This window comes from Pantherophis guttatus, chromosome 6 (genome assembly GCF_059756535.1).
Source record: "Pantherophis guttatus breed Tessera chromosome 6, ASM5975653v1, whole genome shotgun sequence".
NCBI classification, from domain to species: Eukaryota; Metazoa; Chordata; class Lepidosauria; order Squamata; family Colubridae; genus Pantherophis; species Pantherophis guttatus.
In genome coordinates this window covers 87073705-87097356 of record NC_142068.1, presented here as the reverse complement: position 1 = coordinate 87097356, position 23652 = coordinate 87073705, and positions in this window count along the sequence as shown.

Here is a 23652-nt window from a genome sequence, read left to right as displayed (position 1 = left end):
TTCTTCTTCCCTATTGTCCCATTATTTTTATTTTTATTTGTATTTTATACTAGCTGAACGCCCATGCTTTGCTACAAAACTATGTGCTCGGGCTTGATAAATTGACACTTGCAGGATGAAACTTAATGTAGAATGTGTAACTCTGTAGCATCAGATTGTGTTAATATAATGCAACTGACAGTTGGAACAGAGGGGAAGGGGGAGTAGAATGTACCAGCCCGCAGCATCCATCGGTATTCATCTGGCTAGCATCCTGTTAGTGTGTGAAAGAGTTGAGGGGTGTTTGGAAACTCAAACAGTATTTGCTGTGTGAGCAAGAAGAACACAGGAAGGAGGCTCAGCGTGGCTTAGCTCAACTGTTCTGTAGTAAAGCTGCTTGCTGCTGTGAAAGTAAAACTGAAAGTGAAACTCCTCTCCTCTGCTTGTGTTTTGCATTTGGAACAGATTTCGTTTCAGGTGGGGAGGGGCAGTAGAACTCCTTACCATCAGAGCGTGTTTTTATTTATTTTTATTTTATTTTGAATTTGTATACCGCCCTTCTCCCTGAGGACTCAGGGCGGTGAACAGCCAAGTAAAAACATCAAGTACAAATATTAAACTACAGTTAAAATATATATATATAAATTTGGCCCCATTAATTAAAAACAATAAACAAAACACTTAAAAACACTTAAAAAATTAGGCTTATTATTAGTGTTAATAATAATATAGGAAATACTAATGCTCTGATGGTCATTTCAAGAAATCCTTCCTTAGCAAGCACTTAGAAGCCAAGAGGAACATACATGGCAAATTTCAAGTTTGTAGACTTGAAGTTTGGAGATTTCGTGATTAATGCGTGAGTGGTTTTCACTTTTATATACAGTATATAGATTTCAATAAACTAATAAAATTTGCAACCAGGAAACAACTCGGATATAAAATCCCAGATTGAAGGAATATGTTTGCATTCCGTCTTTGAATGGGCTGTTTATAGACACTGTGACAAGTTGGATTCCATGGGGTCAAAGTTTACTCTATTGTTCAAACAATGAGTCATATTATAACTGTGTAGCATCTTTCCTATGCATGATCTAAAATGACACATTTTTTGAACAATAAACATTGGAAACACACATTTATGGCTCCAATTACTTGGCGGGTTGAAGACCTGATCACAGTTATGACTTGTGAGCCAGTTGTTTACAGATGTAGATGATATACAGATGATTGCAGTGAAATATGGTCATCCTTGACTGAAATTGTTGGATGTAGAATAATTAATCATCTTTTTAAATGAAGGATTTGGTAATATACATTCTAATGCATTTAAAAAACATGGCGACATATGTTGTTCTATGTTTCTTTTTTTATTTATTTTTTTCTGTATTTCTGCAATAAAAGGATATGCTCTTCTTTTTAAAAAAAATGAGTGCAGGAAGTCCACTACCTATGACCACAATTGAGCCAAACATTTGTGTTGCTAAGGGAGACATTTGTTAAGCGAGTTTTGCCCCATATTAGGACTTTTCTTGTCACTGTTGTTAAGTGAATCACTGCAGTCGTTAAATTAGCAACACTGTTGTTAAGTGAATCTGGATTCCTCATTGCTGGAAGGACACAAAAGAGGATCACGTGACCCCCACGGGACACCGCAACCATCATAAATATGAATCAAGCATCCGAATGTAAAACATGTGAGCTGAAAGGGTCATAAGTGTGAAAAACGGTTGCAATTCACTTTTTTTCAGGGCTGTTGCAAGTTTGAGCGGTCACTATTTATTTATTTTATTTATTTATTTTATTGAATTTCTATACCGCCCTACTCCCGAAGGACTCAGGGTGGTGAACAGCCACAAAATAAAACACATACATATAAAAATTTAAAATCGAATAAAATGAATTAAATAAATTTGGCTGAATTAATACCCATGATTTAAAATACCCATATTTTAAAACACATTAAAATTTAAAATTTGCACTTAAAAGGGAGAAGATTTAGGCGAGGCCAGCTTGATGAAATAAAAGAGTCTTCAGCTCGCGGCGGAAGGTGCACAGATCCGGAATCCTCCATATCTCTGGGGGGAGCTCGTTCCAGATCGTCGGTGCCCCCACAGAGAAGGCTCTCCCCCTAGGGGCCGACAGCCGACATTGTTTGGCCAACGGCACCTGGAGGAGCCCCTCTCTGTGGGAGCGTACTGGTCGGTGGGAGGCTATTGATGGTAGTAGGCGGTCCCGTAAGTAACCAGGTCCTAAGCCATGGAGCGCTTTAAAGGTGGTAACCAGAACCTTGAAGCGCACCCGGAAGACCACCGGGAGCCAGTGCAGCTCGCGCAGGAGAGGTGTTACATGGGAGCTCCATGCCGCTCCCATAACCACCCGCGCGGCCGCACTCTGCGCCAGTTGGAGCCTCCGAGTGGAGCCCCATGTAGAGAGCGTTACAATAGTCCAGACGAGAGGTGACGAGGGTATGAGTGACTGTGCATAGTGAGTCCCGATCTAGAAAGGGACGCAACTGGCGAATCAGGCTAACCTGATGAAAAATCCTCCCGGTCACGGCCGTCAAGTGCTCTTCTAAAGACAGCCGTGAATCCAGGAGGACGCCCAAGTTACGAGCCCTTTCCGTGGGGGCCAATGATTCGCCCCAATAGCCAGCGATGGCGCCAGCTGACTATATCGGGATGTCGGAAACCACAGCCACTCGGTCTTGGATGGGTTGAGCCTGAGCCCGTTTCTCCACATCCAGATAGTACTAAATGTACTGTTGTATTTTTAGTTCGAAGACGGATAGCACGTAGAGTTGGGATAAACTAGATTTTAGTTAGATTTCCTTTTCATTGCTTTGATCTCTTGCCTTTAATGTCTGTTGTTCATTACAATTTCTCTTCCTTTTCTGTCTCCTGAATAACATTATTGACTCCGAAAGAATGAAGGCTACCTATTTAGGTAATTGTGTTATTCTGTTCTGGGCTTCCTCGTTACAGCTTTTGTGCGTTTCTTCATTCAACATGGGGGAAACCATACCACCTTGTTTTTTTGTGAACGAAACAAAAATAGAATTCTTGATTGGCCAAGTGTGATTGGACACACAAGGTATTTGCCTTTGGTGCATATGTTCCCAGTGTACATAAAAGAAAAAAAAATACATTCATCAAGAATCATAAGATACAACACTTAGTGATAGTCATAGGTTACTAATAAACAATCAAATCATACTAGAAAACAAATAAAACAATATAAATCGTAAAGATACAAGCAACATGGTTATAGTCATAAGTGGGAGGAGATAGGTAATAGGAAGGATGAGGAGAATAATAGTAATAGTCTGTTAGTAAATAATTCGACAGTGTTGTGGGAATTAGTTGTTTAACAGAGTGATGGTGTTTGGGAAAAAACAGTCCTTGTGTCTAGTTGTTCTGGTGTCCAGTGCCCTATAGCGTCGTTTTGAAGGTAGAAGTTGAAACAGTTTATGTCCAGGATGCGAGGGGTCTGTAGATATTTTCACAGCCCTCTTTTTGACTTGTGCCTTCCTCAATGGAAGGCAAGTTGGTAGCCATTGTTTTTTCTGCAATTCTAATTATCCTCTGAAGTCTGTGTCTGTCTTGTTGGGTTGCAGAACCAAACCAGACAGTTATAGAGGTGCAGATGACAGACACAATAATTCCTCTGTAGAATTGGATCAGCAGCTCCTTGGCAGTTTGAGCTTTCTAAGTTGGTGCAGAAAGAACATTCTTTGTTGTCCTTTTTTGATGACCTTTTTGATGTTAGGTGTCCATTTTAAGTCTTGAGATATGATAGAACTTAGAAGCTTGAAGGTCTCTACTGTTGATACTGTGTTGTCTAGTATTGTACACCACAAGCTGGCAGTGGCAATGAATAGACCATCTATTCAGATCCTTATTTTGAAAAGGCTGGAAATCTAGAAGCAAAGCAGGTAATCTGATGAAATCCGAACCAGGTTGTTGGGAGCAATTTGTTGATTCTGTAAAACTCTTAGAGAAGGCTGTAAAGCACTGTAAAGTGATATATAATTCTAAGTGCTGAGTGCCATATACATACACATATACATACACATAGGAAGTGGCTCAATGGTTAAAAGATGCTGGGTTTATCACCTGGAAAACTGACAGCTCATGTTTGAGACTTGAGCATTGCCCAACAGGGTGAGCTCCCGTCCCTTTCCTTAGCTCCTGCCCACCGAGCAGTTTGAAAGTGGGCAAATGCAAATAGATCAATAGGTACCACCACGGTGGGAAGGTAACAGAGAAAATGAAAAGAGTGTAAACAGAACAGAAGAAAAATACTAGAACAATACAGTAAGCAATGACAAAGGAACAGAGCGAGACTAATACATCAAATATGATAACCAAAACAATGGATGGGTAGAAAGCAGAGAGGAAGGAAGAAATCAGTGAGCTAGTGATAACTTTCTGACCCACTTTCTTAGCAACTCCATGAAAGATTGTATTCTTTGCACCGTGATCTTAGGCAATATACGAAGAAACCTGTCGCCTTAGCAGTGTTCAAGCTCTGTGAAGATGTGTAGCTCTGAAAGAAATTGGATTGAATTGGGAGAGTCCAATCAATTTTGATCAATTCTTTACCTTTGCATGGACATATCCTTTTGTCAGAAGGAAAATCCATGTGATTCAGTTCCAAGTTGGGAGAAAGACGCTGGAAATAACATGGAGGCTGATTGGAAAGAAAGATGCTGTTTATTGATAAAGCAGAACCACTAAGCAGCGAGTGGTACTTCTGGTACAGCTGACCAAATGGCTGAATAGGTGGATGGATCTTTATAGTTTCTGTAACTTTGAAGTTCAGGATTTGTGCAATATGGGCTTTGTGTTTCTAAAAGAGCATTGGGCAATTCCTATTTTGGCTAACGACTTTTGTCCAGGGGTGAAATCTAAAATTTGTTACTACCGGTTCTGTGGGCATGGCTTGGTGGGAGGAGGGGGAGGGTTTGTAATGTGACTGGGTGGTTGTGGCCATTTTTTTTTTTTTTACTTTTAAAACCCATTTTTTCTACAACCTCTTCGTCTGAAGAGGTTGTAAAAAAATGCTTTCAAAAGGCTCTGACGATCCCATCTGAGTTGCCTGATCGGCAGAGACTTTTTTTCTTTTAAATGCCTCTGACGATCAGGCAACTCAGCTTGGATCGTCAGAGGCATTTAAAAGAAAAAAAGAGTTTTTTTCTTTTAAAAGCCTTTGATGATCCCAGCTGAGCCACGCGATTATCAGAGGCTTTGTTTTTTACTTTTAAAAGCATTTTTTCAGCCAAAGAGGTTGTAGAAAAAATGCTTTTAAAAGAAAAAAAAAGCCTCTGATGATTGTGCAGCTCAGCTGGGCATGGGGGGACGGGGGCAGGGATTTTTGCTACCGGTTCTCCGAACCACCCGCCTCCATCGCTACCGGATCAGGCAATCCGGTCCGAACCGGGAGCATTTCACCCCTGCTTTCATCCCGTGTTGGATCTTGGGTGAGGGGCTGCTTGTTCTAATCCTATCCCTCTGCTTCTGTTAGCTGTCAAACTTTGCTGCAAGGAGTTTCGAAATATCCTGTCTTGAACGGATTTCTGCCTGCAGTATTTGCTTTGCTTGTGAATGGAGCCATCTAGATAGTTGATTTCCTCTTTCAATAAGCTTGTTATCTCTTAAGTGCCGACATCTGCTGTGGGCTGTTAAGAAAGACTGGGGGGCTGCTTTCTGCTTTCTAAGAATATGTTTCTCCATTTCTCCTTTGGGGAAATGTAATATTCTGCCTCTTAATAGTTCCCCAAAATATTTAATTCTTCTGGGGGTGGGGCTTCCCACACTTTTTAAGCATTCTAAACAATCTGAGAGGCTTGTTTGGTGTAGTGGTTTAAGGCACCAGGCTAAAAACCAGGAGGCTGGGAATTGTAGTCCTGTCTTAGGCACAAAGCCAACTGGGTGATATTGGGCCGGTCACTCTTTCTCAGCCCTAGGAAGGAGGCAATGGCAAGCCACTGTAGGGATCATGTAGGAAGCCTCTAGGAGTCCATGATGATTCAAAGGCGTTTAGAGTCTAACCAACCAAAACCGATTTAATTGGCAGATTTTCCAAATCAGTTCCAACTTTTGAATTAGATCCGGCCCCAATTTCCGAATAGATTTGAATGTTGAAGAAGATCTTGACTCGCCCAACCCCAATAGACCTTTAATAGAACACTTGGCAAGTCTTCTAACATTGAAATATTTAAAGCCCAAGACTTTTTTTTTTTAAAAAAAAACCCTTCGTACTTTTTTTTCTTTTGCTGAACTTTTTTTTTTGCTTTTTAATCTTAAACTGAGACACAGGCAGGATGGATGATTGGGAAGCCGAGATGAGCATCTCTGATTTTGCAGTGTCCTTAATTGTATTCATTCTACATTCTGATGAGCAGGAAATTACATCAGCCAAATTATTATTCTTGCAGAAGAATTATATCTGATGGGGAGCCGGGGGAGGGGGGGTGGAAAGGAATCTGGCAGGCACCTTTGAATGTAACTTTACCCTGCATTCAGATGCATTTCTGCACTCTGTATAAAAGATAGCCTTGTAATTTTATGAAAAGAACATTTAGACAGCTGTGAGCTTAAATGCTCTTGCATAGTTTCTGCTCTGAAAATTAGATTTTTGCAGGCGTGTATTAAAATTACAATTTCCAGGGAGAAAAGAATCCAAGAGCCTGAAAACATCTTTCCTTGAGGCAGATGTTCTCAGCCTAATCCTGGGCAAAGAGGATATATACTGTATATATGTGTGTGTGTTTGCTTGTGCGCGTGTGCGCGCAATGCTTCTGCGCATGCGCAAAAGCGTCCAGGCGGATGGGCAGAGCTTCCCGCTGCTGCCGCTACCGGTTCGCCCAATCTGGGGCGAACCGGTAGCACCCCACCACTGGTATGTATATGTATATGTATATGTATATGTATATGTATATGTATATGTATATGTATATGTATATGTATATGTATATGTATATGTATATGTATATGTATATGTATATGGTAGCTCAGTGGCTAAGATGCTCAGCTTGTCGATCGAAAGGTCGGCAGTTCAGCGGTTCGAATCCCTAGCGCCGCATAACAGGGTGAGCTCCCGTTACTTGTCCCAGCTTCTGCCAACCTAGCAGTTTGAAAGCATGTAAAAAATGCAAGTAGAAAAATAGGGACCACCTTTGGCGGGAAGGTAACAGCGTTCCATGCGCCTTTGACATTTAGTCATGCTGGCCACATGACCACGGAGACATCTTCGGACAGCGCTGGCTCTTCGGCTTTGAAATGGAGATGAGCACCGCCCCCTAGAGTCGGGAACGACTAGCACATATGTGTGAGAGGAACCTTTACCCTTACCTTTACATGTACATGTACATGTACATGTATATATATGTATACATGTGATATATAGCAGCTGTGGTGGCTCAGTAGTTAGAATGCAGTTGTTCTGTCCCCTCCCACAAGTGGCCTTGCAGAGGCTCAAATAGCCCGGCAGTAACAAACGCAGGCTAGAGAGACTGAAGCTGGCCCTTTAATAAATAGTTCTCTTCCAAAGCGTATATCAGTCCAATAGTTACCGAGCAATGTTCCAAAGGTCTTGGCAGACAGCCAGCAGGCTAATGAGGAATGCAGACTCTTGTCAAAAAACTCCAAACTAATAGTTGTAACTCCACTGCATCCAAAACGCCAACAAATTGTTCACCACGCCTTTCCAGCCCAGTCACACCCCTTTTATACTTTGTAGGGTGTGGCCCTACATCTCCTGACCACACCTCTTAGGATGTGGCAATAGCTGTTCTCTACGACATCTCCTACGTCTCTCTCTTGCATCCAATAGGGGCTCCCCCTCGTTACCAGCCTCTGTTTCCTCCTCAATTTGGCTGGGGTCCAGAGGCACGTCAGCAACTGTCAGTTCTTGCTGACTCACCAGTGAAGACGGCCCCTCTGGCACATAACTTGTGACAGCTTCCTCCTCCTCCATATCATCCTCTGAATCAGCCTGCGAAGATAAATCAGCCTCCGGGGCCGGGGTCACAACAGCAGTATTGCAGGCTAATTTTGCCAACTGCCAGGAATTTGATCCTGACCGGTTGAAGGTAGACTTCCATCCTTCCGAGGTTGGTAAAATGAGGACCCAGATTGTTGGAGGCAATTTGTTGATTCTGTAAAACTCTTAGAGAGGGCTGTAAAGCACTGTAAAGTGGTATATAATTTTAAGTGCTAAGTGCCATATACATACACATATACATACACATTGGAAGTGGGTCGATGGTTAAAAGATGCTGGGTTTATCACCTGGAAAACTGACAGCTCATGTTTGAGACGAGCATTACCAGACAGGATGAGCTCCCGTCCCTTTTCTTAGCTCCTGCCCACCTAGAGTTTGAAAGCAGGCAAATGCAAGTAGATCCAATAGGTACCACCACAGCGGGAAGGTAACAGGGAAAATGAAAAGACTGTAAACAGAACAGAAGAAAAATACTAGAACAATACAGTAAGCAATGACAAAGGAACAGAACAAGACTAATACATCAAATATGATAACCAAAACAATGTATGGGTAGAGAACAGAGAGGAAGGAGGGGAGGTGGAGTCTGCTATCAATCAAATTAGATAGATAGATAGATAGATAGATAGATAGATAGATAGATAGATAGATAGATAGATAGATAGATAGATAGATAGATAAAAAGATAGATAGGCAGGCAGGCAGGCAGGCAGGCAGGCTGGATGGATGGATGGATGGATGGATGGATGGATGGATGGATGGATGGATGGATGGGCAGGCAGGCAAGCAGATAAGGTAGTAGGTAGATAGACAGACAGACAGACGATAGATAGATGATAGATAGACAATAGAGATAGGTAGGTAGGTAGGTAGGTAGGTAGGTAGGTAGGTAGGTAGACGGATAGACAGATAGACAGACAGGATGGATGGATGGATGGATGGATGGATGGGCAGGCAGGCAGGCAGGTAAGGTAGATAGGTAGATAGACAGAAAGACAAAAGATAGATAGGATAGATAGACAATAGAGATGGATGGATGGATGGATGGATGGATGGATGGATGGATGGATGGATGGGGGAGGGAGGGAGGGAGGGAGAGAGGGAGAGGGAGAGGGAGAGGGAGAGGGAGAGAGATTTTGAGATTCTCCTGTTATGGAAGCAGAGCATCTGGGCTAGAGTGAAAAGAGGTTCTGTAACGGGCAGCAGATGGAAGAATAAATATTCCGTTCCAAGAGGGAGATGCCTCAGCAGATGGCAGCATCTGGATGACCTTGACTGATCTTGGAAACTACATCAAGTTGGCCACAGCTAATATGGGAGAGTGTCAAATAATTTCAAGGCTGTATGTTAGTTTGGGAAATTGCAGAGAGAAGCTGGAAGAAGCCAGCGACGAATCCATTTCCATACTGCTGGGAAGAAAACAATGCAGGCAGGGCCCAGCAAGCCACTAGCAGTTGAGTAATTGAGCTCGACTCAAAAAGGAGCCTACTTTGTAGACCATCACAGTTAGCAAAAGTCAGCTGATCTCAGAAAAGCTCATCTAAGCTTCAGATCTGGTCGATATTTGGATAGGAGACTTACCAGGAAATTAGGTAAAGGTAAAGGTTCCCCTTGCACATACGTGCCAGTTGTCCCCGACTCTAGGGGGCAGTGCTCATCTCCGTTTCAAAGCCGAAGAGCCAGCACTGTCCAAAGACATCTCCGTGGTCATTTGGCCGGCATGACTAAACGCCAAAGGCTCACGGAAGGCTGTTACCTTCCCACCAAAGGTGGTCCCTATTTTTCTACTTGCATTTTTTACGTGCTTTCGAACTGCTAGGTTGGCAGAAGCTGGGACAAGTAATGGGAGCTTACCCTGTTACGCGGCACTAGGGATTCAAACTGCTGAGCTGCCGACCTTTCGATCGACAAGCTCAGCGTCTTAGCCACTGAGCCACCGCATCCCTTTAGAAATCGCTAAATTTTCTAAATTTAGAAATTTAGAAAAACCAGGAAATTTCAGAGCTGTAATCATTCAATCCAGAGATGGGCTTTACATACTGTAACAACTGGTTCGTCCAGCACCGGAAATGTGAGCGTGTGCCATCCACGTATGTGTACAGCATCACAAAACACGGCAATTCGCTCGCACGCACCGTCCGCACATGCTTGTGACATCAAACAACACAGCAATTCGCTCACTCACGCGTGTGGTGTCACAAAACACAGCGATATAAGACAGGATTGTGCTGGGGTGGGTAGGCGGGCCCAGGGCAGACCCAGGCCCACCCGCAAGTCGCTAATTCCGGTTCACCCAAACTGTTCCAAACCGGTTGAATCCCACCTCTGATTCAATCCAATCCGGGTCAAGAAACAGGCACCCAGGGATTCCAGAATGCTTCTCTATTGGAGTAAAACCAAAGAACGGAATCTTGAAAAACTTGTCCAAATTTCTCTCCATCCCATCATAGTAAACAAAATGAAGGTAAGATATGTCTGTAGTAGTCCTCAACTTACAACAGTTCATTTAGTGACTGTTCAAAATCACAACAGCACTGAAAAACATGAGTTACGACCGCTTTTCACCGTTAAAACCGTTGCAGCATCCCCATGGTCATGTGATCAAAACTCAGAGGCTTGGCCACTGACTCGTATTTATGACCGTCGCTGTGTCCCGAAGCCGTGTGATTCCCCTTTTGTGACCTTCTGATGAGCAAAGTCAATAGTGAAGCCAGATTCACTTAACGACCCGGTTACTAATTTATCAACTGCAGGGATTCACTTAGCAACTTTGGCAGGAAAGGTTGCAAAATGGGACAGAAGTCACTTAACAAACGTCTCGCTTAACAACAAACATTTTGGGCTGATAAATCGTAAGGATTACCTGGCTCATTCCTTCTTTCCCCACTGATTTAATGTAAGCTGTCTCTTAGGACACTCTTAAATTCTCTTAGAGTAGGCTAGAATGGAAAGTTGCAATCTTGGAAAAGGTCATTGCAAAACACTTGTGAGGATATGGTCACCAGGACCTGAGTTCAAATTTAGGGCAACTTGATTATTTATTTAAATCCAGAAAGGAGGTTACAGATTTTAGGTTGCAGGGAACCTAAAGGTGAGTAGCTCAGGTGTGAGTGAAGGCGTTAGGCAATTGATCAGATATTGTGCATGTCTAGTTTAATGAAAAGAAGGACTAGGAGTGACATGATAGCAGTGATCCAGTATTTGAGGGGTTGCCACAAAGAGGAGTCAATCAAGCTATTCTCCAAAGCACCTGAAGGCAGAACAAGAAGACATGGATGGAAACTCATCAAAGAGAGAAGCAACCTAGAAATAAGGAGGAATTTCTTGATTCTTCTTCTTGTGCCATATCCATCATCGGACATTGGCAATCATGTTGGCAATCCTATTTTTGTCAACAGCCGTATGAAAAAGTGCTGCTGAGTTTTGTCCAAACCACTCCCTTCGATTTTGAAGCCATGATGTTCTTCTTCTGCCTGGACCTCGTTTGCCTTCAATCTTTCCCTGGAGGATTAAGTGAAGGATGCACTATTTTTCTGGGTGCCGCATCACATGTCCAAAATATTCTAACTTTTTTTTTTTTAATTTGATCTATATGCCGCCCTTCTCCGGAGACTCAGGGTGGCTTACAATGTGCTAAGCAATAGCCTTCATACTTTTGTATATATATACAAAGTCAGCTTATTGCCCCCACAAACTGGGTCCTCAATTTAGTCATCTTAGAAAGGATGGAAGGCTGAGCCTGGTGAGAATTGAACTTGCAGTAATTGCAGGCAGCTGGATGTTAAATGCTGCCTTAGGAGGCATTAGCCTCCTACGCCACTCAGGCTCTAAAAACTTTTGCTTTTTAACGGCTTTGATGATTTCCCTTTGCTTTCCCAGGCAGCTTATCACCTCCTCATTTGTGACTTTGTTAACCCAGTTTATACGTAACAGCTGTCTGTAAATCCACATTTCAAATGCATCTAGTCTCTTCAAGTGGCTTTCTGTCAGAGACCAACTCTCTACTCCGTAGAGCAGGGTAGAAAAGATGTAACATCTGACAAGCCTGATTTTCAGTCTTAGGCTTATGTCGTGACTGCAGAATTTCTTGATAGTGAGAACAATTAATCCATGGAATGGGTTGACTTCAGAAGTTGTGGGTGCTTCATCACTGGAGGTATTTTAAGAAGAGACTGGACAGCCACTTGTCTGGAATGGTACAGGGTCTCCTGCTTGAGCAGTGGGTTGGACTAGAAGACCTCCAAGGTCCCTTCCAACTCTTGTTATTTTGTTAGTAACAGATGACCAAAGCCAACCAGTTAGCTTATGATAGCCTAAGCAAAATATAATTGCCAGACTAGGTCCAATTTGAATGGAGAGCATCTCCTAGACCAGCAACCTTAAACACCCAAAGAGCCATTTGGACCTGTTTCCCACAGAAAATAAAACGCCGGGAGCGACCAACGTCTTGCAACATTCGACTTTTTGTTGTTTGCCAATTTCTCACCACATATTAAGCGTACTGGTAAACCAGTCTCGTCAGCAGTGAAAGTAAATGAATCTGCCCACATTCCATTAAATGTTCTGTTTTCTTCTGAAACTTTTCTTGGATTTATCCATGGTTGGCTTACCTGGGGTCAAAAAGCTCAAGGAATCACATGCCAATGGGTGTCACACATTGGCGGTTGTCAGGGGTGGGTTCTATTTACTTTTACTACCGGTTCGCAACAGGATCGCGCATGCGCAGATCACCAATGACGACATCTGGGGTGGTAGGCAGGGCCTCATGCTGGTTTTACTACCGGTTCTTGTGAACCGGTCTGAACCGGGGGCAACCCACCACTGGCGGTTGTGATGCCTATTTTGAGCGGCAGGGAGCCGCAGCATAGGGATGAAAGAGCCACATGTGGCTCCAGAGCCACAGGTTGCCAACCCCTGTCCTAGATCATTCCTTGACTTAAGGACATAGATCTGTCTGTTGCTCAGTGCTTTCTCCTGGTCTCCTCTCTGCTTTTCACCCACTCTGAACAGTAAAAGCGAAGTAGCCTTTTGGCTAGACACCCCGACTGCCTTTATGAAACCCACTGAAACATTTTGCGGCTTTACAAAAGTCTAGAGCAGAGTCTGTGGACTTCTGCAGGCCCTTTGCTTCGCTTCAATGAGTCAACGGCTGCCTGTTGTCCAACTATCAACTGAACTCGATGTGAAATACACACCTAGTCCTCGGTCTCTTTTTTGTTCAGCCTCTTGATCTTCAACAAGAGTTTGATGCTCAGAAGTCTTAAAAGAGTCATTGCATTTATACATGATGACATGAAGTCGCTCAACTTCAATTTGCAAATCACAATATTTCTAATTATTTCTCATATGTTTTTCATATGTTTTATGGAGGCTAAAACATATGAAGAACGGTTGCAGGAACTGGGCATGGCTAGTCTAGTGAAGAGAAGGACCAGGGGAGACATGATAGCAGTCTTCCAGTATTTGAGGGGCTGCCACAGAGAAGAGGGGGTCAAAGCACCTGAAGACCAGATAAGGAATCATGGATGGAAACTGAACAAGGAGAGATTCAACCTGGAAATAAGGAGAAATTTTCTGACAGTGAGAACAATCAACCAATGGAACAGAAGTTGCCTTTGGAAGTTGTGGGAGCTTCATCACTGGAAGCTTTCAAGGAGAGACTGGACTGCCATCTGTCAGAAATGGTTGGGTGGGGGTTGGACTAGATGACCTACAAGGTCCCTTCCATTATTCTGTTCTGTTATCTTCAATTCATGCATCACCTAGTACTGCAATATCAATGAACCAGACTTTTTTCCTTTCCACAATAATGATGTCAGGCATGTTGTGGGTCGGATGTCTGTCTGTTTGGATCCGAAAGTCCTATTACAGGATCTTGACTTGTTCATTTTCAAGAACTTTGTCAATTTGGTGTTCCCAGTGGTTTTTTTTTTTTTTTTTTTTTTTTTTTGCTGCATTCAAACCAAACTTCTGGCAAAGCTTCCAATGAAAGATTTTGGCAACTCAATCATGACGTTGGTCAGCGTTCCAGAGAAAAACCCAAACTCCAAGTAAAGACTCTGAAGCAAGCATTTTTCAAAGTTCTGTTTACTAAAATAGGAAAACTGGCACCTCTGGGACATCCCTCAGTAAGTCAAAACCCCCCAAACCATCCCCTCATTCCTCAGTCGATCACATGCTCCAATCACCATCTGTCCCATCTCGAGACCTCACTCCGACCACTCCTTCTCCAGATGCAAGCCCTCCAATAAATCCCACCCTCCTACTTTCCCACACATGAGAAGGTGGCAGCATGGAAGCTTCCGGCCTAATATGGCTTCCAAAGCTGACAACGTTGTCGATAATCAGTTTGTGAGATTTTGGTGCAGCCACTGATAAGGTGATCCTTAGCAGGTTGTTGTTGTTGTCACATTAATTTCTCAGTTATGTTTCAGAAATGTATATGCTAAGGCATGTAAATGTCAGGGTTCCAAGTAATAACCCCAACGAAAGAAAACTCTGAGGCTTGAGTTTCCTCAAAGTTACATTTTCTTAGAGATGTCATATTGGCACATCTGGGAAAACCCGAATCTGAAAGTTTCCAGGTTTTTCCCACCCAAAGAAAAGCTCAAGTCCCTGCCCAGCACCCACATGTCCATCACAAGGTCCAATCAAAGCACCGTCCCAACTAGAGATGCCTCCCAGTTCCAGCCTTCCAGGTGAAGGGCAAGATGGCCTTGACTCTCTGAGAAAGGAATGTTATTATGACTATATATCACCCTGGCTCCATACAATCCCCCCTCCCAGTTTCCCACAGTAGTAAATGTGGCAGGCCTGAAGATCCGATGAAAAAGATTGCTTCCAGGACTGACAGTAACTTTACCATAAAAGAACAAGCAGCGGTTATTTCAGCTGATGGATGTGAAGTTTTTGATCAATACAGCCAACACAAATAGAACTCGCAAATCCAGTAGGAAGTCACTGGCACAAAACTCACATAACTTGCAGTTGAATTTATTTATTTTATGTTGCATAATGGATATATATATATATATTTCAATCTCTTAACGGCTTGTCAAAAGATGACTTTGGAGCTGAATGTGTGAATATTATTTTTTTTAAAAAAAATATTTTTATCCTGCCTATTAGTTTTATAAATAGATCGCGGTGTCAAACTTACTGTTGTGTTTTTTATAAACAAAGTTCTGAAATTTTGCAAGGAAGAATAATCTGAAAGCTCGCTATGAACAAGTGACAACAATGTCTGTAACCTTTGCCTAATAGTAATAGCAATCGCTCTTAGACTCATATACTGCTTTACAGTGCTTTACAACCCTCTCTAAATGGTTTTACAGAGTCAGCATAATTGCCCCCAACAATCTGGGTCCTCATTTTACCCACCTTGGAAGGATGGAAGGCTGAATCAACCTTGAGTCTGATGAGATTCGAGCTGCCAAATTGCAGGCAGCCGGCAGTCAACAGAAGTAGCCTGCAGTACTGCACTCTAACCACTGTGCCACTGTGGTTCATAAGCTTTTGATTCCTTTCTAATTGCTCATTTCAAAACTTCTGATCTCGTTGAATTGTTCACTGCTGTCGCTTTGTGTCACAACCAAACACTGAACCTCTTTGGGTTGCACCACTGTACCTGTCTTTTCATGGTCATACCAGGTGTTGCTTAAAGATTCTTAGAAAGGCAGATGCCTGAAATATGTCTCTCAGCACCAAGGCATTAACAAGTTTATGAGTAATGACTCATGTCCACTTGGCTTTCCTGTTGATGCTGATATTAGGGCACTCCCTGCGTGGCCGAGACTTATTAAAGGAAAGAGGGAAGATAAACAAAGAGGTTGACCTTTGCAAGGATTGAACAGCAAAAGATCAACAGGCATTGTATGGCTAATGTTTAACCATAAGACAGAGAAAGCAGAGGCAAGCTGGTGATTTCAATATACTGTATAGTCAGTTCACTCAACCAGTTCTCCTTATGTCAGATTGATTGATTGGTTTATTGGTGGGTGGATGGGTGGGTTGGTTGGCTGGCTGGCTGGCTGGCTAGTTAGTTGGCTGGTTAGCTGGCTGGCTGGCTGGTTGGTTGGTTGGTTGGTTGGTTGGCTGGTTAGTTGGCTGGCTGGTTGGTTGGTTGGCTGGTTAGTTAGCTGATTGGTTGGCTGGTTGGTTGGTTGGCTGGCTGGCTGGTTAGTTGGCTGGTTAGTTGGTTGGTTGATTGGTTGGTTGGTTGGTTGGTTGGTTGGTTGGTTGGTTGGTTGGCTGGTTGGCTGGCTGGTTGGTTGGTTGGTTGGCTGGCTGGCTGGCTGGCTGACTGGTTAGTTGGCTGGTTGGTTGGCTGGCTGATTGGTTGGTTGGTTGGTTGGTTGGTTGGTTGGTTGGTTGGTTGGTTGGTTGGTTGGCTGGCTGGTTGGCTGGTTGGCTGATTCAGTGATTGATTCTGTTCTCCCCTCTTTTCCACTGGTTGCTGAAGAAAATGTATGTTCCTCCCTGTAATATTGATTTGTATTGCTGTTGTTCAGTCATTAAATTGTATCCAACTCTTCATGAACCACAGCACACCAGGTGCTCAAATTCATGTTCAATTGACTGGTGTACCAATTTGCTAACCAACCTAATCTTCCAATTAATGGTCCCTCTGTCCTACACGGTGGAGTGGCAGAGCTCAGATCCATAAGAAAGCCTTGTATTCTTCTTCTCAAGATCTTTGCATTAGTCAGTAAAACCAGATTAGGCTAATAAGAGAAATCTCTTCTGTCAATACTCCAGAATAATTGTTATCAATCAATCAGAATAGAGCTGGAAGGGACCTTGGAGGTCTTCTAGTCCAACCCCCTGCCCAGGAAGGAAGTCCTATGCCATTTCAGGTAAATGCCAATCTCTTCTTAAAAACTTCCAGTGTTGAGTGGATCAAACTGGATCCACTCATACATGTTGAGACCAGGGGTGAATTCCAGCAGGTTCTGACAGGTTCTGGAGAGCCGGTAGCAGAAATTTTGAGCAGTTCGGAGAACCGGTAGTGGAAATTTTGAGTAGTTCGGAGAACTGGCAAATACCACCTCTGGCTGCCCCAGAGTGGGGTGGGGATGGAGGTTTTGCAGTATCCTTCCTCTGCCATGCCCAAGCCACGCCCACCAAGCCACACCACACCACGCCCATCAAGCCACGCACGCAGAACGGTAGTAAAAAAAAATTGGATTTCACCACTGGTTGAGACTCTAGAAAGCATGCAGAGAGGAGCAACAAAGATGATTAGGGGACTGGAGGCTAAAACGTATGATGAACGATTGCAGGAACTGCATATGTCTAGTTTAATGAAAAGAAGGACTAGGGGAGAGATGATAGCAGTGTTCCAGTATCTCAGGGGCTGCCAAAAGAAGAGGGAGTCAAGCTATTCTCCAAAGCACCTGAGGGCAGGACAAGAAGCAATGGGTGGAAACTAATCAAGGAGAGAAGCAACTTAGAACTAGGGAGAAATTTCCTGACAGTTAGAACAATTAATCAATGGAATAACTTGCCTCTAGAAATTGTGAATGCTCCAAAACTGGAAGTTTTTAAGATGATGTTGGATAACCATTTGTCTGAAGTGGTGTAGGATTTCCTGATAAGCAGGGGGTTAGACTAGAAGACCTCCAAGGTCCCTTCCAACTCTGTTATTATATCCTATAATAAAAACACACCTAAAGAGGAATATACATATATGAGGGCAATCTTGTTTTCCAGACTTCACACAACCTCAGGGCAACATCCTAATACAGAGAGTCAGCAGCTTACAAACATATTTTTTAGTGACTTTAGTCACTAAACTTTAGTGAAAGTTACAACGGCAACTGAAAAAAGTGACTTGTGACCATTTTGTGACACTTATGACCATTGCAGCATCTCCATGGACAGGTGATCAATATTCAGGTGCTTGGCAACTGTCTCGTATTTATGACGGTTGTAGTGTCCCAGGGGTCACGTGTTCCCCTTTTGCGACCTTCTGACAAGCAAAGTCAGTGGGGAAGCTGGATTCATTTAACAACCGTGTTACTAACTGAACAACTGCAGTGGTTCCCTTAACCACTGTGGCCAGGAAAGTCGCAAAATGGGGCAAAACTCACTTAACAAATGACTCACTTAACAACAATAATTTGGGGGCTCGATTGTAGTCGTAACTTGAGGACTACCTGTATTGTAATGCCAGCAAAAGACAAAAAAGAATCATTCCATCCACCTTTGCACTTAGCTCTGTCCAGCAGCTGAAATTAATTTCTGTCTGGTTCAGTTTTAGAATAACTGAAATTGTAAAAAATTGAGGCCACCTTTCTCAGTATATTAAGGTGGCTATGTTATCCAGCATGCAGTGGCTTCAGAGACTTTTCCAGTTGTTCTCTCCATGTGGGTTTGTATGCAGCTACTTTATTTAATCCAATTAAAGAAGAATTAGGGGTAACATAATAGCAGGATGTCAGTATTTGAGGGGCTGCCACAAAGAAGAGAGGGTCAAATTATTCTCCAAAGCACCAGAAGGCAGGACAAGAAACAATGGTTGGAAACTGATCAAAGAGAGAAGCAACCTGGAATTAAGGTGAGGACAATTAACCAGTGGAACAGCTTCGGAAATTGTGGGCACTCCATCACTGGAGGTTTTTAAGAAGAGACTGGACAGCCACTTGTCTCAAGGGGTATAGGTTCTCCTGCTTGAGCAGGGTGCTGGACTAGAAGACCTCCAAGGTCCCTTCCAGCTTCTGTTCTATTCTATTCTATTCTATTCTATTCTATTCTATTCTATTCTATTCTATTCTATTCTATTCTATTCTATTCTAATTATTTCATTCTATTCTAATATTTCATTCTATTCTCTTCTAATTATTTCATATTCTACTCTATTCTAATTATTTCATTATATTCTGTTCTAATTATTTCATTCTATTCTAATATTTCATTATATTCTATTCTAATTATTTAATATTCTATTCTATTCTAATTATTTCATATTCTATTCTATTCTATTCTAATTATTCTATTCTATTCTAATATTTCATTCTATTCTATTCTAATTATTTTATTCTATTCTAATATTTCATTCTATTCTATTCTAATTATTTAATATTCTATTCTATTGTAATTATTTCATTCTATTCTATTCTAATTATGCAAATTTGCAAAGATGTGTATGACTGGAAGATCCCTCAAAATGTTCAAGCTTTCTGGAGGACGTAATTGCTTTAAACTTCAAGAAGGGGATACATCTCCACCACCCAAACCGCAGGGGTCTATGACAACTTGTCACAGCCAACTCTCCTTAGTCAATTGGCTGCAGCCAACTTGCTGCACCACGGCTAACTTGCCATGAGGCCACTCGCCATGGCCAACTCACCACAGGACAATTCATCCTAGGACAAGAGTTACGCTAATATAGAAGAAATAGTCTAATACAGTAGAATCGTTAAAGAAAGGATGTTAAAGAAAGAACAAAATGTGAATGATGGAAATTAAAATCATTTTAAAAAATCATTTTAAATAATTAAATTGAATTGTTGAATTGTGCCGCAGTGAGTTGCCCCGTGGCTGGTTGGCTGCAGTGAATTAGCCATGGTGAGTTGATCGTGGTGAGCTGGCCATGGCAAATTGACTGTGGTGAGTTGGCCATGGCAAGTTGACTGCAACAAGTTGTCCCATTCCGAACTTCAGGTCCTTAATATGAAGGGTGGTTTGATACTGTGCAGGTCCTCCTTCTTAGCAATTGTTCAGAAACATTTCTTTAAATATGCCCAGACATGTGCAAACGATCTGTTGTTTCCGTTTAAGACCCAACTGAGATCCAGTTGAGCAGTTTTGACTGCTTGCAAATCCTTGTCAGGATTCCCGAGGCTCAACAAACAGGAAATAAAGTGAAATTGATCCAAATTCTTCCATTTTGGCTTTCTTATTGGTACCTACTGTTTAAAACAGGGGTGTCAAACTTAAGGCCTGCGGGCCGGATTTGGCTCACAGAGTGCTTAGATCTGCTCCAGGGTTCGCCTGGAAACAACAAAGGACCAGCCCACTGTGCTCTGTCAGTGAAAACAGAGCTCAGGGGGTGCCCCCCCTTCTCCATTTTCAGCCATGATGGCCTCCCCAGCCCTCTGCCAGTAAAAACAGAGCTGGGGGGCCACACGCACACACCCAAGCTCTGTTTTCACTGGCAGAGGGCTATCAAAACTAGTTAAAAACAAAACAAAAGGAGAAATGTTTCCCCTTTTGCATTTGAGCATGCAAGAACGGACAGGAAAGGAGAAAGGGAAAGAGGAAAAGCAAAGAAAAAGATGGGAAGATGGGAAGAGAGCAAGGAAGGAAAAATAAGGAAGGAAGGAAGGAAGGAAGGAAGGAAGGAAGGAAGGAAGGAAGGAAGGAAGGAAGGAAGGAAGGAAGGAAGGAAGGAAGGAAATTATAATGAGAGTGAGGAAGGATCTCAAGGAAGTCCTGCCTTAGCACTTGGCCACCCCAGATGTCCCCGAGTCCTATGTCACACCCACCATGGCCACACCCACCCCTGGCCATGCCCACGATGCTCCCCGGGCACATTCCATGCCCTCTCCCCGGCCGTCCAAGATCAAACACAACCCTGCTGCGGCCCTCAATGAAATCGAGTTTGACACCCTTGATTTAAAATCTTTCTCTCTCTATTCTTCACTCCGCTGCTACTCGCAACCTCTATTTTAGCCATTCTGCAAGGGAATTGGCTGCTAAACTGTATCATAATTACTTTAGTGCAGTGATGCTAATGAGGTCCTACCATCCTAATTAGCCACAAGCTTTTAAATGCAAGAGGGATGGCAACTTTTCTAACTGCTCTGTGACAACAATTGCTGTTTTATTGCTGCCTGGCTGCTTTGTAAATTGACTTGGAGAACTGCAAACAGAATGTTTTGAAAATGCACTTGGAGAGGCTTAGCAATTTGTATTATTTTGTCCTTATGTGGAGCAGGTGTGAGGGGATATTTTATTGCTCAGAGCATGGCACTGATATCCCCCCCCCAATCTATCTTTCATTTGTTGCATTTGAGGCCAGTTGAAAAGAAAGCACTGGTGAGAAATTGGCAGCAGATTGGATGGTACCACTTAATGCTTTCCAATTAAAGTTCCATGACTCTATAGCAGAGGTGGGTTTCAGAAGGTTCTGACCAGTTCTGGAGAACCGGTAGTGGAAATTTTGAGTAGTTCAGAGAACCGGTAGTAAAATTTCTGACTGGCCCTGCCCAATGGTGGGATTCAAATAATTTAACAACCGGTTCTCTGCCCTAATGATTTCTTCCAACAACCAGTTCACCAAACTGCTCAGAAAGTTAACAAACGGTTCTCCCAAAGTGGTGCGAACTGCCTGAATCCCACCACTGGCCCTGCCCCCATCTATTCTCTGGCTCCCAAGTCCCAGCTGATTGGGTGGAAATGGGGATTTTGCAGTAACCTTCCTCTGGAGTGGGGAGGGAATGGAGATTTTACAGTATCCTTCCCCTGTCATACCCGCCATGCTATGCCACGCCCATCAAGCCATGCCACGCCCACCAAGCCACACCCACAGAACCGGTAGTAAAAAAATTTGAAACCCGCCACTGCTCCTCTTTTATGTCTTATGGGAGGGGCCAATCATCTCCAAGCCTTACTCCTGAGTCACCCCTTTTGTCTTAATTGTTCTTGTCTTCTGGCAGCTCTGTGCATGCACGCACTGGGAACAGGGTCCCCCTGCTCCTCTGCTTCACTGACGTCAGACTCTGGAGGCTCTGGAGTCGGCACATAACTCCCAGACGGCCCTGGCCCCATCTCTGCCTCCGATGCAGAGCCCTTGTCCAAGCCTTCCACAGACTCCACGACTGGCCCATGTTCCTCCCCAGCCTCCTCACTGTCTGACTCTGCTGCCAGTTCCGCAGGCTGCTGGCGGACCACAACTACATGACCATAAAGTTTGAACAACTGAGGCCACGTACAAAGAGGAAAAAGTCTTTACAAAAAGCCATCTGGTGCTTTGGAAAATAAATTAACCCCCTCCTCTTTGTGGCAGCCCCTCAAATACTGGAATGCTGCTATCACGTCACCCCTAGTCCTTTTCTCCTGACTAGCCAAACTCAAATCCTGAAATCGTACTTCCTATGTTTTAGTTTCCAGGCCTTTAATCATCTTAGTTGCTCTTCTTTGCAGTGTTTCCAAAGTCTCAACATATTTTTTTTTTGTAACGTGGTGACCAAAACTGGTTGCAGTATTCCAGGTGTGGCCTTACTAAGGCTTTATAAAGCGCTACTCATACTTCATGTGATTTTGATTCTATGCCTCTGTTTATACAACCAAGGATTGTATTCACTTTTTTGGCTGCTGCTGCACACGGCTGGCTCATGTTTAAGGGATTGTATACTAAGGACTCAAGGTTCCCCTCATTTGCACAAAACCATGCAAGTGTCCACAACCAACTGAAGCTTCCAGATACTTTTCAAGGGCAGTTCCACGCAGACTGCATTGCAGTAGTCAAGACAGCAGGCTACTAAGGGACAAGGGACCATGTTATGCATTAATTGGAAAAGTCTGTAGCAGATTTCAGATTTCAAAACAAACAAACAAGCAAACATTTGGTGTCTTGGCTCCAGTGAAAACTATCACGTTCAGTTGTCACATGCAATGACACAATCCATTTTTGATGTTTGATCTGTGATTGCCCAATTCCCACCTGCAAACTTAATGCTCTCTTCCTAAATGGACCCAGTAAATATACCCCCCGTGTATTTTTGTATGGTTCACTGAACATCTGAATGCTGTCAAGGAGGACCCAAATTTAAATATCTCCTGCCTCTTGGGATATCTGACATATATTACTTTCAATTCTGAAAGACAGCCAGCTGTCAGAATCTCTGCTCTTTGTTGAACTAAACCTGCAAGTGAAAGATTGCATTCATTGGTATTTTTTTGCTGAATCAGGACTTGTGTGCTATTAATTCATTAATAATTGGGAGCGGCCCAGAGTCAATTACAAGGCGAGAGGCTGTATAAATGTTTTAAATAAATAAATTAGTAAGAAGAAGCATGGATTTCCCTCCCCCTCCCCCCCAAAAAAATAATGGATATTGAACATTGCCATATTGGGATTTTGCTTTCTCTAATAGTCTGATGTTGGAAGCTTTTCAACATGGCAAAGATTTCTTGCTTACGTTCCTACTCAAAGCATATTGTGGAAAATTGCCACAAAAACTTTCTGTCCGAGAAGTACATTACAATGAAGATATCTTCCTTCAAAAAAGAGAATTGTTACTACACACTTCATTCTTGGCATGGTCAAAAAAAAAAATCCTACATTTTCGGTGCTCAGGGGGTGACCATGCAATTTTCAACGATGCCTGGAAAGCTTCATGAAGGAATCGGATCCTTTGAAGACATTATACTCAGAAGATACACTAGAGTTTAGGGAGTTCCTGTTGCGGTTTTGCTGGGAAGTAACCAAGTATTTGAACAAGTGGGGGAGTTGGTTCTCATGGTCTGAAGCTTAAATCTCTCATTGCCCTTGTCCAGGGGTGGGCTTCAAAAATTTTAGCAAAAATCTCTGCCCGGTTGTTGGGTGGGCATAGCCATGGTGGGCATGGCTAGTCAGCCTTTTGCACCATAGTGGGGGAGATTTTTGCCCTCCCTGGGCTCTGGAGGCTTTCCTTGAGCCTCTGGTAGGACAAAAATGGC